This window comes from Orbicella franksi, chromosome 1 (assembly GCF_964199315.1).
Source record: "Orbicella franksi chromosome 1, jaOrbFran1.1, whole genome shotgun sequence".
Classification (NCBI taxonomy): domain Eukaryota; kingdom Metazoa; phylum Cnidaria; class Anthozoa; order Scleractinia; family Merulinidae; genus Orbicella; species Orbicella franksi.
In genome coordinates, this window is record NC_138145.1 from 8,600,006 (window position 1) to 8,612,592 (window position 12,587).

General features: G+C 37.0%; 1 long non-coding RNA gene across 1 annotated transcript; it reads left to right on the forward strand.

Moving 5' to 3' along the window:
• The first annotated feature begins 7,435 nt into the window (after positions 1-7,435).
• LOC145487975 (uncharacterized) lies at positions 7,436-10,912 on the forward strand. Its single transcript, XR_014049468.1, has 4 exons — positions 7,436-7,445; positions 7,873-7,960; positions 8,171-8,221; positions 10,724-10,912. It is a non-coding gene; the product is annotated as an uncharacterized LOC145487975 (long non-coding RNA).
• The last annotated feature ends 1,675 nt before the right edge of the window (positions 10,913-12,587 follow it).

A 12,587-nucleotide genomic window follows, 5' to 3' on the forward strand; every position in this document is an offset into this window, starting at 1 on the left:
TTTATTTTCTCAGGCTCTACCGAGTGCGTACTGATGGGAATGAAGTCTGAACAAAGTGAAATATCAATCCCTTAATGCCTTTCCTTTAACATATAAGCAATGCAGTTATACGAATTGTCGATATGCAGTTCAGTTTTATATATAACAATTGTACTTCTAAAGAAATGTAAAACAGCAGCGTAATAAAAGTGACCGGAAGACAACAGGCCTGAAAAGAGTGATTTTCTGCACCTTGTGCTGCCGACTTTCCTTGTTACCCGTCCCATCGACTCTCACTTTGTAAACATTTAAGTAATGATGAAATAAGATCCCCATGAGCAGCCTTCAGTTTTTCATTACTTATACATGCTCGCTTGTAGTAGTTTGAGAGACTTTCAGTATCATTCACAAAGCATTGAGAGGCCACTGATTGGACTCAACAATTATAAAGTAAATGTTCAAAACGAATAGGTTAATGTGTTACAAAAATGGTAAATGTCGCATTTGCCTCACCTTTACGCACCGTGTAAAGGTGCGGCAAATGGGGTATTTACAATTAGTATTTCGATTTTAAACCATCTACATCATATTTTCGCGGAGCCAAATTTGAGAAAAAACATTTTTTTTCGCCTAGTGTTATCTTGAAATATATATTATTCATGATTGCCACTATGATGGTTTTAATTTTTTTCATTGCAATAGTCAGCAGATAGCTTGTTTGACAGGTGTCAATTGACCATAATTTTGATGTCCAATATCAAAGAAGTACGCTATAAATCAAGGGTGCGTGTCTCTGTCATTTCAATTTCACTGGAGTATGGTTGCCATCTTGCGTGACTCCGCCGCCGCCGTCGTCGTCGTGCGTACGCGCCTACGAGCAATACCGCTAGCCATGATAACCATGAGAAGATCACTTCCTGGGTTTTTTTTTTTCTTTCCTGTATGAGTATGCTGCTCCGCTTGACGACCCTTCGGCCGGCCGGAGCTCCAAGTTATTGGTTCTTCTCGCGCCTAGCCTATTTTTCACCTGCTCGGCGTGCGATCACGTGGGTGTCCAATTACAGGTTTTCAAATACACCTTGTAATATGATATAAACGCTATTCGCTCGTTAATTATCTGCGCTTTAATGGTTTCCTTATTATGTTTCCTACAGTTTTTGAAACTTACAGAAAGTGCTGTGGACGTTTCCGTTCAAGAAAAGCTGAAAGGGGATTTTTCTATGCTCAAAAATTGTTATTGAAACGATTGATTAGTAACTGCATATCGTGTCGTGCAATTCAGAGAGTAATCTTGCTCGTATTTCAAATCGGCCTAGAGCTGCGAGCTCGTCCGATTTTTAAAATTACTTTGGTAATTACTTCTTGAATTGTACACCAGTCAGTCGAATAGCTATTACTTATCAGACGAAAATAAATTTAGACATCAGTTAAACAGCAACAACAACAAAAAACTCATACATTTAGAATTTCTGGAGAATGAGGTAACCCGAGAGTTTTCTATTCAGTCTTCAGTTATTTTAAGGTTTCTATGGATATTGAGAATGCATAGAATTCTTAAGAGAAGAGATGTGTACATGGTATAATAGAATGGAGAAAATCAATACAAGTTTTCACAATGTTGTTCAGACGGTAAATAAAATTTCAGTTGTTTAGAGAAGTTGAAAGCAATGAGATCTTTGAGGTCATTCCACTAAAATAAAACCTGCACTGAGATTTTTGTGAAACTTTGACTATTGATTCTTTAGATTATAGGAACTTACATTTTGAAATAAAAATGAGGGATCCCCATGTTCGTTTAGGAGCAACAGCACCTTGTTTGTACCCAATAAATCCCTATAACAGCACTATGTAAACTCACGTTCCCAAGGATGGTTTTTTTTTTTTTGTTCTACACTGAGAACTGGTCCATATTTATATTACACAGAGAAATTTATTACTCAATTCAAAACAACAGAATAAAATGATAGATCACCATACTCGTTTGCGAGAAAATGACGATTTACCTTTATGGCGAGGTCCAGCCGCAAAGAAAAAGCCGCCATTTTTTAATGCGCGCGTGCTAATCACGCGGGAAATCATGCGCAGTACGGATGCAATACTGGGGAATGACCTCAAGGTGCGTGGGGATATTGTCCCAGAGAATAGTTGCTCTGTAAGTTATTGTTTGTTTTCCAGAATTGGTACGCACTTTTGATATCATTTATAGATTTTGCCTAGACACATATCTGGTATTGTATCAGTGTACTTGACTAGCGTAAAGGAGAACAGAAGGCTAAAAAAACACTGTGTTTAAACGTTTTTAAAAGAGTATATAATACATCGTGAGCAAAAACCTTTTTTTTTTATTTGTAATACTACACTTTATGTACAATTTTACAAAACTAAACTTACTTGCACTTTATTACTTACAAATTACAGTAACAATCTACATTACTTACGATACTAACAATATAACAACTTTTTTAACAAGAATTAATGCTAAACAACGATGATATTACTAATGAGGACAAAATGGTTTGAATTTCCTGTGCTTTTCATGTTCCTAAATTCCTAGTTTGCTTAGAGATTCAAAATTACACGTAACTCTACCAGAATTCGCAGATGATGTACATAAGAGTTAAAGGAATTATTTTAGCTCCAATGTTTCTTGAAGGAGAGCATGCCATTCATAATTGGCATATTCTTTCTTAAACTCTTTCCAGAAAAGCAAGAAATATCGCTTGGACACCACATTTAGATAAGTAGCCTATTTTTATTGGGATTGGGTAGGGGGAGAAGGGAAAGGGCAGCAAATTAAAAATATACATGTATAATATTTCTGCATTCATTTTTATGCCCTTTTAGAATATGCGACTATCCTCTTTATTTGGTATTGCAGGTGAAGTTGTACTATTGTGCATATCCAAATAACCCAGGCGAACACTGCAGTAACAACTACAGTATAATATGCAAGTGACAGTAAGCAGATGTTAATATTAACAACACCATTACTAATGCAATACTTGTTTATCAGCTGCCAAAAATAATATCGAAAGACTTCGTAGAAACTGGCTTTAACAACACCATTGTTAAGTCACCATTAAGACTTCATGGAATTAATCTGAGAATTACAGATCGATGTGGAATACTCCTGCTTAAAAAGAGAAAAAGATGCTTTCAACACTTGTGTCAGCTGCCACTTTAGCTGTTGAAACTCATTCTTTGCTAAAGACATTGGTTACAAGCATACATTTAAAACTGCACGTATAATTACAGAGTTTGAAACACTTTCGAACTCCATAAAGGTGTCTTAAAGTCAAGAATGTCAATAAGTGAAATCTACCTGAACTCACTACATGTCTCAAAACTTATCTCAGAAATGAACCTATAGCTTTACAGTGGAATATGGAAATACAACTTCAACTTAACATTAGCAGCTCCGTATCACTTTCATACACATGAACATATATACATGTAGAGTAACATCAGTCCTTTATATTGGGACCACAATTAAATGACGCTACTAGAACCCATCATAAGGGAACACAAAAAAAGAACGTGTTAATCTGTCTCTATAATTAAATACAAATCTTGCAATGCTTACTTCAAGTATAAGCTATCCTAACTGTTCCAGCTCATACCAGTTGAAATTTCATTCAATTCTTAAAATGACTGCTATTATGCCGTACTTCTATTACATGTGTGTCATGCTGCTGTATCGATTATGTTATTTATAGCTCAATAAAAATGTATAATCTACATGTATAGGAGACTATTGGCTACAATGTCTCCTCTTAGCTTTTATGTGCTACATTATTGTAGTCAGTATTTCCGTGGATCGACTTAATAGGAAAGAAACTGTTCCTAATAAAAGCAGTGTTCATCTTGGTTTTTGTTGTTGTGCTCTGTTGAAATCTCATCGCTGTTGAAATTTCAAATATGTAATAAATAATTATTTATTATAAGATGATTTTACCACAGAACGAATTAAGCCACCCAAAGGGTTTCAATAAGCAACCATATTTGGAAATTAGAAACTATACATCACATTTGACCAAACAATGTCTATTTTGCCTGTTTTTCACTGCAGTACCAAGAAGAATTCTACAATGATCAATTTCTCTTCTCGTTTTCTTCAACAACCTCTCTACATTCATCCAATAGGCCATTTCCGAGTTGCCTTTCGTCCTTTCGACTTTCACCTACAGGTTCCTTTTTATGCAAATCAAACCCAGTTTTGCACGAAGACTCGTTTTGAAACGGAGGCACAAAGAAACATTCATCCATGAGCTGGCTCACAGGAGTCTTTGATTAGGTGTAGATTTTTAAATCTACAAAGTATGTTCACCTTGTCGGACAGTATGTCTGACGATATTGTAATACCGTCAGACATGGTAAACATATTTTGGGCCGCTACAACGCCTGAGGTTCTACTTTCCCTACTGATAGCAGCAGACACTTTAATGATCTTGAATTACAAAATCTCTCGACCATACTTGATTATAATATATATTGATTGCTATAAATAGTTCCACTTAATGTAGTCAGTATTGTTCAGGAGAATGTTAATTTACTTATTTAGCCAATTTCAATGTATTTGGGTATGGATTTTGTCTTTGTCCCAATAGTAGATCCCCTGCTGCCACCTAGTAGACTGTTACATTATTAAAGTTGTTGTTCTCGTTGTTGCTACTTTACAATTTTCCAAAATCTGTCACATAAAAGATATAGCTTGTTTACCATTTTTACCTGTATTGTTTCAGGGATAAAGATCACTTAATGAGTTTCCTAGTTTACGTATGGTGGGTGAGTATGTTTGCATCGGTATCTCGGAAACAGGTTATAAATAAGGAAGATTCCTCTCAAACGCCGATATAACCTGACTGAGAAACCATACTTATAAACAACATCCAGTTTGCTTTCACCACACTTTTCAGTGCTCTTTACGCAGTTTTGGCTAACAAGGAAGTAAACAGCGCTCGTCATGAAACTTTGGCTTGTTCTTGCTATAGTGGTGGGAATCATTCAGTGTCAAAAAGGTTAGTTAACTGCACCCTAATTGTCGTTTTAGACGACTGTCGAAAATCAATTTGGCTTAGCCACTCAACTTGGAAAATGGTTCGTTTGTAAACAGTGAGAATTTTGATGCCACTGAACTGAGCTTTTAATCCTTAGGTCATATATTATTTCCATATCGAGCCATAAAGGAGAAAAAAGAAATAGAAATTGTGCAAAACGCAAAGGTAAAGGAACACATGATAAAATGTGACACCGTTGAAAACATTCACGAAGTTATTGACGATCCTTGTCGGAGTCGTTACCAAAAAGAAAGTACCGCTTCTATGTCCGATCACCAATGGAAGCAGTGATGCAGTGATAAAATCCCTGTATTTCGGGCTCTGATTTTCTTTCCTATTTGTTTCGTTCTTTATTTTCCCTGCCAATACTGAGTGATTCTACTCTCTTGTATCTACTTTTGATCTGGTGGCTTCTTCGTCTTCGGCTTAGCCCATCCACTGAATTGCCTCATGTGATAAAGGACAGTTTGACCGGTGAAACTGGTCTTTAGTTAGGCATTTACGATTGCAGGTTCTGGGGTCTCAATTCCAAGTTCGCGCTTCGAATTTTTGTCTTTCTTTGTTATCTTTTGAGAGATCTTAGAAAAAAAAATACTGTGTTCGGATTGGAATCACTATACCACAAGGACAGCACCGCGTCTCGTCAGTTCAACAAAGTTCTGCCCTGTTCTGCGGCGTTCGTACTTGATCGGATGAACAAATACAAATACCTCGTGTTATAACGATTTCTTTTTTTTCTTCCCTTATGAAGGCAATATCAGTCACTCCAGAATTCCCAGCCCTGTGTAACGTCTTTTCTTTTGCCAAACGCATCATACTAATTCTCCTCAATTCTCCTGTCCATTTCTCATCTAACAATTTTAATCACACCTTGAATCATTCGAAATTTCATACAGCTATTCAATATTGTTGATTTTCAATATCTTCTTTTTTGGCAGTCGAGTAAAGACTTCTTCAAAAATGCGCTATCTATATAACTAGCTTCCATACATGGAGACGTTAATTCGTGCAAAAATCCATTGAATGTAGACAAGAGACTATGCATAGTATGTTGATGTTGATTATTTCCGCGGTAAGTTATTGAGTAATTGCGTGAGAAATATAAAGAACAAATGAAAAACATTGCCAATAAAAATTAGAACTTATCACTCCGTGAGGAAATCGTCTGTTAATCACCTTGGGACTCTACACATAGGTCTCTCAAACCAGCATCCTGGAGCCCCTTTCCGATTATTCCAAACAAAGTGCAGGCGGTAAGAAACGCTCCCATTTTGACAATGATATCTCTAAATTGCTCGCCATATTGGTTACCCATGATGCATAGCAAATCAAGCATATCATTATACCATTAAAATAGGTGTTAAGAAGCCCATTTTTGAACTGCACACTGGAAAAATATGAAAAATAACATATTGTGTTTGTTTTTCTTCCTGTCTATCAAATACCTTGAAATTTCTGCATATTTTTAGTTTTCAATCCCGGAGGGTAATTTTTGATATTTTTACTGAACTATAAAATCAAACTCTAAAGCTACAAATTGCAGATGGCTATCATATTTTTTTTTCAATACTTTGGTTCATTCTTCAAAAAGACATAACCCATAATTTGTCCCTAAAACTGGTAAGAAAATTTGTTGTGGCCCATGGACTACACCTACAAATTGGATTTTCAAAGTTAAAATTTAATAATACTCTCTTTTGCTAGTACAACGTGATTTAAAAGTTACTTGTCAAACTAGATCAAATGAATAGCAATTTTCTGAGACAAATGCTGCAGTGTAGGAAGAAGCAAATTACCTCCAGTTATAAAAGGTTATTCTAAGCATTTTGTTGTCCACCAGGAAATACTCTCTCCATTCACCCTCAACTTAGAGCGACAATCGAACTGATTTTTGTTGGGTATTTCCCATGAGGAAGTCGCGCGACGGAAAACTTTGCACAGAATTAGATCAAGGCCCCGGTGCATGAGGAAGTTGTCATTGCTGAATCGCCAGGGAAATTTGAAAGTCCGGGCTTGGCTTTTCCAATTAGAAATTAAATCAGATGAAAATTGCCAAGTAAAAGTATTGTAAAAAGCTCTGTTCAAAGACATTTCGTTTCTCAAGACGGAAAGTGGTTATTGAGATCATTGCTAGGTGTTTTCAATCGTACAACGCAAAAGCAATATCGTCACCTGAATCAATCGGTTTTCGATGCCGAAAAAAGCTACCATTATGAAACATAACAGTATCGGCAGTATTTCTGTTAAGATTTGTGTAAACTAATCCTAGATTAATTGGATTACTCTCAGTGTCGTGTCATGGGATATAACCTCAGCTCTTGACCAAGGCTTTTCGCTTGGTATTGTCTTTATTTTTAGTGCTAAGCTGTGAAGGTAACGGTGGCGGCGACGACGGCGGCGGCACTGGTGGTAAGTCTAATTGGGTGAAGCAAGACGAGAATAGTTTATATAAGAGGAAAATCTGCTCTTTTGCGCAATGGAGCAGTACTCGGGAATAATATAACACCCACCTTAAGAGAAAAACCTAAGATAGCTTTTAAGAAAATAGTTTGCAATCCTCTATTTGAAATACCTTCGAAGGACGACAACTGTGTTGTTTTGTCGTGAAAATCATTTTCTCATTCTTTTGATCCCCAAAAGACAAATGATTTTCTTTATCTCTCGTCTTCCTGATAAGAGCAATATTTTTTTTCCAAAACCTGTTGTGCACCGTTCAGGTCTTATGTTTTTGTTTTAAAAAGTGGAATTTTGTCACCCTAGCGAAGTTTGGTTTTCTAAGAGAGAAAACGTCGGCTCTTCGTAATGTCTTTTTCATTCTATCTTGATTACGTTCTAGTACCAGGCCCTGGAGATGATGACGGTAATATGGACGATGATGATGGTAGTGACAGTGGGGATCTTGAACCTGAACCTGAACCTGAAGGGTAAGTTGCTTTCTTTATGACTTTGGTCTGCCATTCAAAGAAAGAATAAGTCAGTGCGTATCGTCCAGGGTCATCTTGGCTAAATTAATTGTGAGTAACTTCATTGTGTGTAAAAGAGATAATCTCCGTCCTTGATTTTCTTTTATTTCTATTTATTATTTATTTATTTTTTTGTTTTGTTTTTTCATTGTATCTTCTTTGTTTTTCTAGTCGCAGTATCTGGGGGAGGTGATGGTGATGATAATGGTGACAGTGTTGATGGTGAGTAATTTCCTTTGTAGGTGAAGCAGGTCGAGACTACCTTACTAGATACGAAACTCGTCCTTTTTCGGCAGTAACATAACAACCACCTAGAGAAAACCTGATCTGATTGAACACTGGATTGAGCGGGTTAAAGAACGAACGAATGATCAAGGGCTCGCGTCTTGAGTGTTCAAGGTTACTGATAACCTTTTCGGGGTCGAATTTTGAAAAATTTTAAAAAGCTACCGTAAGACATTTTAGGGTAAACACTAAAGAGAGAAAACGACCTTTCGACCTCTCTGATTTTTGAGTGTAAAAAGTGGTTGAAATTTCTGCATATATGAGAAAAATTAGGCAATGAGGATTTGAAAAGCGATACAAATATTATGTAAATGTACACTAAACGTTATAAAACGTTTGTTATAAAACCTCTAAAATACAAAAGGATAAATAAGACAAAAGGACTATGTTAAAAACTACAAATGATCTAATAAATATAAAATACTCTGCGCTATAAAAAGAACTCTGGTCAGATGGAGTCTGACTGCTTGTGCAAGGTTTGCACTAGTTCTTTTATAAAAATAATCTTTTGAATTAAGCTGTCAAATTTGCTCTGGCTCTTCCGAAAGATCTTAAATGTAAGATCTATGTCACTTGCGTCCCTCCCGTGTTGCTCTATCACGTGTTTCCTAATCGCAGACTCCTTATGTTCCTCAATACGTTGATACAGGAATTAGTATGTGTAGTCAATATAATCTGCATCGCACAGGTTACACTTAAAATGTTACACAACGCATTCTTGATTCACGATAGGGGTGTCTCTTCTTTTAGCTTGGTCTCGGATCCGATCTTTCGGCTTGCGTGCACGATATGAATATCTGTACCGATTTTGAGGCTTAATTCCCCAAGTTTGTCTTCTCACAGAATTGGCTGATTTCGGGTGTGTGGAAAACCCGAATAGCGAATAGCGTATAGTCGCAAATAGTGAATAGTACGAATAGTGCGAATAAGTCTCGAATAGTCTCGAATAGTGGCGAACAGTCGCGAATAGTTGCGAATAGTTGCGAATAGTCACGAATAATCGTAAATAGTCAGCGCTTTAGTTCAGCACTGATCTGGATTCCTTGAAACTGATCACGTGGATCAATAGCGTTTATCCGCGAACGCTGATAGATTCGACTAAGCACATGCAGCGGTGAAAACAGAAGAAATTACGTTTAGAAATACCTTTTGTCCTGATCAGTGTCTACGTTGCTCCGAGGTCGAATTTAAGGTACTGGGTACCGAATTTCTGTCATTCGTGGTCATTCGTCTTTATCACCTCCCCCTCCGGCCCCTTTCCTTATTTGCCACTATTCATTCATTCATTCTGTTTATTTGCTTTTTTACTTAATGTACAGTATTTATAAATATTTTAATGTGAGGTGAGGTGACCTCTAGAAACAATCAGGCTTTTAGTTGAGCCCACCTCGTGCGTAACAATACGGTTACATAAATAGTGCAACAGTGTGCGGCTTTGCCAGTTCAGTTATTATTTTACTAAAACTCTAGCATTTTTTTCTTAAAATTGAGAAAATGTGACAATGAAGTTATTGTAGCAGGAAGGGAATTCCAGATCTTTGGACCTTGGTACTATTCGCACTATTCGAGACTATTTCCACTATTCGCACTATTTGCTATTCGCTATACGCTATACGCTATTCGGGACTATTAGCTACTTGCTATTCGGGTTTTCCAGACACACGCTGATTTCTGGCCAGTATGTGAATTTCAAGAATTTTTACGAAATTTGTTCAAAATGATCGTCGGACATTGGTGCTCGAAAATATGCCGAAATATTTTCGAAATATATTTATTTTGACAAAAAAATCACATACGCATTGGTCAAATTTAGAGCTTATTTCTCAGAAACCAATAGGAAGATCGTTAAAGCCCGACTCACTTTGGTAGCATATCTAGTGCTGATTGAAATAGTACCGTTTGTTGTTGTTGTTGTTGTTGTTGTTGTTGTTGTTTTCTTGCTTGTGCGTGATAATGCGAAGCCGGGTAATTTAGCGAAATGAACATCTACGGTTTTGAGTTTGAAGCTTCCCGCGCGCTTAGCAAAGCTTCATTTTATTACCTTTTCGGTGATGTACTGTTTGCTGGAGTTTTACCGAAAATAACGCGTTTACGATAGATTTCCCCGAAGGCACCCCAAAAGGTTATAAATAACCTTATATCATTTAAAAACTGCCACATTGAAGTACAATCCTTTATCAAATTTAGGGGGCTTGCTCTAAAAAAGAATGTTAGATGTTGGTGTGCCGTACGATTCTCGCACCCTTTTGTAAGCTATTTCAGACTAATATCTCGTTCTTGTGGCTCCTTGCGTCATACCACAGCAGCAAAATCCATAAACTTGGTTTTAGCCTAAAATAACTAAAAAACAATGACTTATAATTACACATAACACTTACAACTTATCAAATCAAAGCAAGAATTAATTTGAATTTTAATATCTGATATTTATTTTCTCAGGCTCTACCGAGTGCGTACTGATGGGAATGAAGTCTGAACAAAGTGAAATATCAATCCCTTAACGCCTTTCCTTTAACATATAAGCAATGCAGTTATACGAACTGTCGATATGCAGTTCAGTTTTATATATAACAATTGTAGTTGTAAAGAAATGTAAAAGAGCAGCGTAATAAAAGTGACCGGAAGACAACAGGCCTGAAAAGAGTGATTTTCTGCACCTTGTGCTGCCGACTTTCCTTGTTACCCGTCCCATCGGCTCTCAGTTTGTAAACATTTAAGTAATGATGAAATAAGATCCCCATGAGCAGCCTTCAGTTTTTCATTACTTATACATGCTCGCTTGTAGTAGTTTGAGAGGCTTTCAGTATCATTCACAAAGCATTGAGAGGCCACTGATTGGACTCAACAATTATAAAGTAAATGTTCAAAACGAATAGGTTAATGTGTTACAAAAATGGTAAATGTCGCATTTGCCTCACCTTTACGCACCGGGTAAAGGTGTGGCAAATGGGGTATTTACAATTAGTATTTCGATTTTAAACCATCTACATCATATTTTCGCTGAGCCAAATTTGAGAAAAAACATTTTTTTTCGCCTAGTGTTATCTTGAAATATATATTATTCATGATTGCCACTATGATGGTTTTCATTTTTTCATTGCAATAGGCCATATACCTTCTGATTTCAAAACTAATAAAATTTAATATAGAGATTTAGCCGGAACTACTGGAGCAGATTGCTCAAAGTCTTATGAAGCTAGCCCAGGATAAGCGAGAATTTTGTTTTGAGTTTTGTGACTTTTCGGTGAGGTTTTCTGTTAATATTGTTTGGCCCCCTATTTGAGTTTCAATAATCTCAAACTACAGAAAACAGAAGCTGAGAGAAACATTTGTATAAAAGAAAAATTACACTTCGGTTAACTTTTAATCCTGGGTTAGCGTTAACCGACTTCTGAACAACGGGGCCCCGTTTACAAAAAGTTGACCTGACACGAGCCCGCGATCCAATAGAAAACCAGCACTTGGTGAGCAACAAACTTAAAAAACACATGATCTCGATGAGCCCGCGATATGCTCACGTTATACTAGTCAGCAGATAGCTTGTTTGACAGGTGTCAATTGACCATAATTTTGATGTCCAATATCAAAGTACGCTATAAATCAAGGGTGCGTGTCTCTGTCATTTCAATTTCACTGGAGTATGGTTGCCATCTTGCGTGACTCCGCCGCCGTCGTCGTCGTCGTGCGTACGCGCCTACGAGCAATACCGCTAGCCATGATAACCATAAGAAAATCAATTCGTGGGTTTTTTTTTCTTTCCTGTATGGGTATGGTGCTCCGCTTGGCGACCCTTCGGCCGGCCGGAGCTCCAAGTTATTGGTTCTTCTCGCGCCTAGCCTATTTTTCACCTGCTCGGCGTGCGATCATATGGGTGTCCAATTACAGGTTTTCAAATACACCTTGTAATATGATATAAACGCCATTCGTTCGTCAATTATCTGCGCTTTAATGGTTTCCTTATTATGTTTCCTACAGTTTTTGAAACTTACAGAAAGTGCTGTTGACGTTTCCGTTCAAGAAAAGCTGAAAGGGGATTTTTCTAAGCTCAAAAATTGTTATTGAAACGATTGATTAGTAACTGGATATCGTGTCGTGCAATTCAGAGAGTAATCTTGCTCGTATTTCAAATCGGCCTAGAGCTGCGAGCTCGTTCGATTTTTAAAATTACTTTGGTAATTACTTCTTGAATTGTACACCAGTCAGTCGAATAGCTATTACTTATCAGACGAAAATAAATTGAGACATCACTTAAACAGCAACAACAACAAAAAACTCATACATTTAGAATTTCTGGAGAATGAGG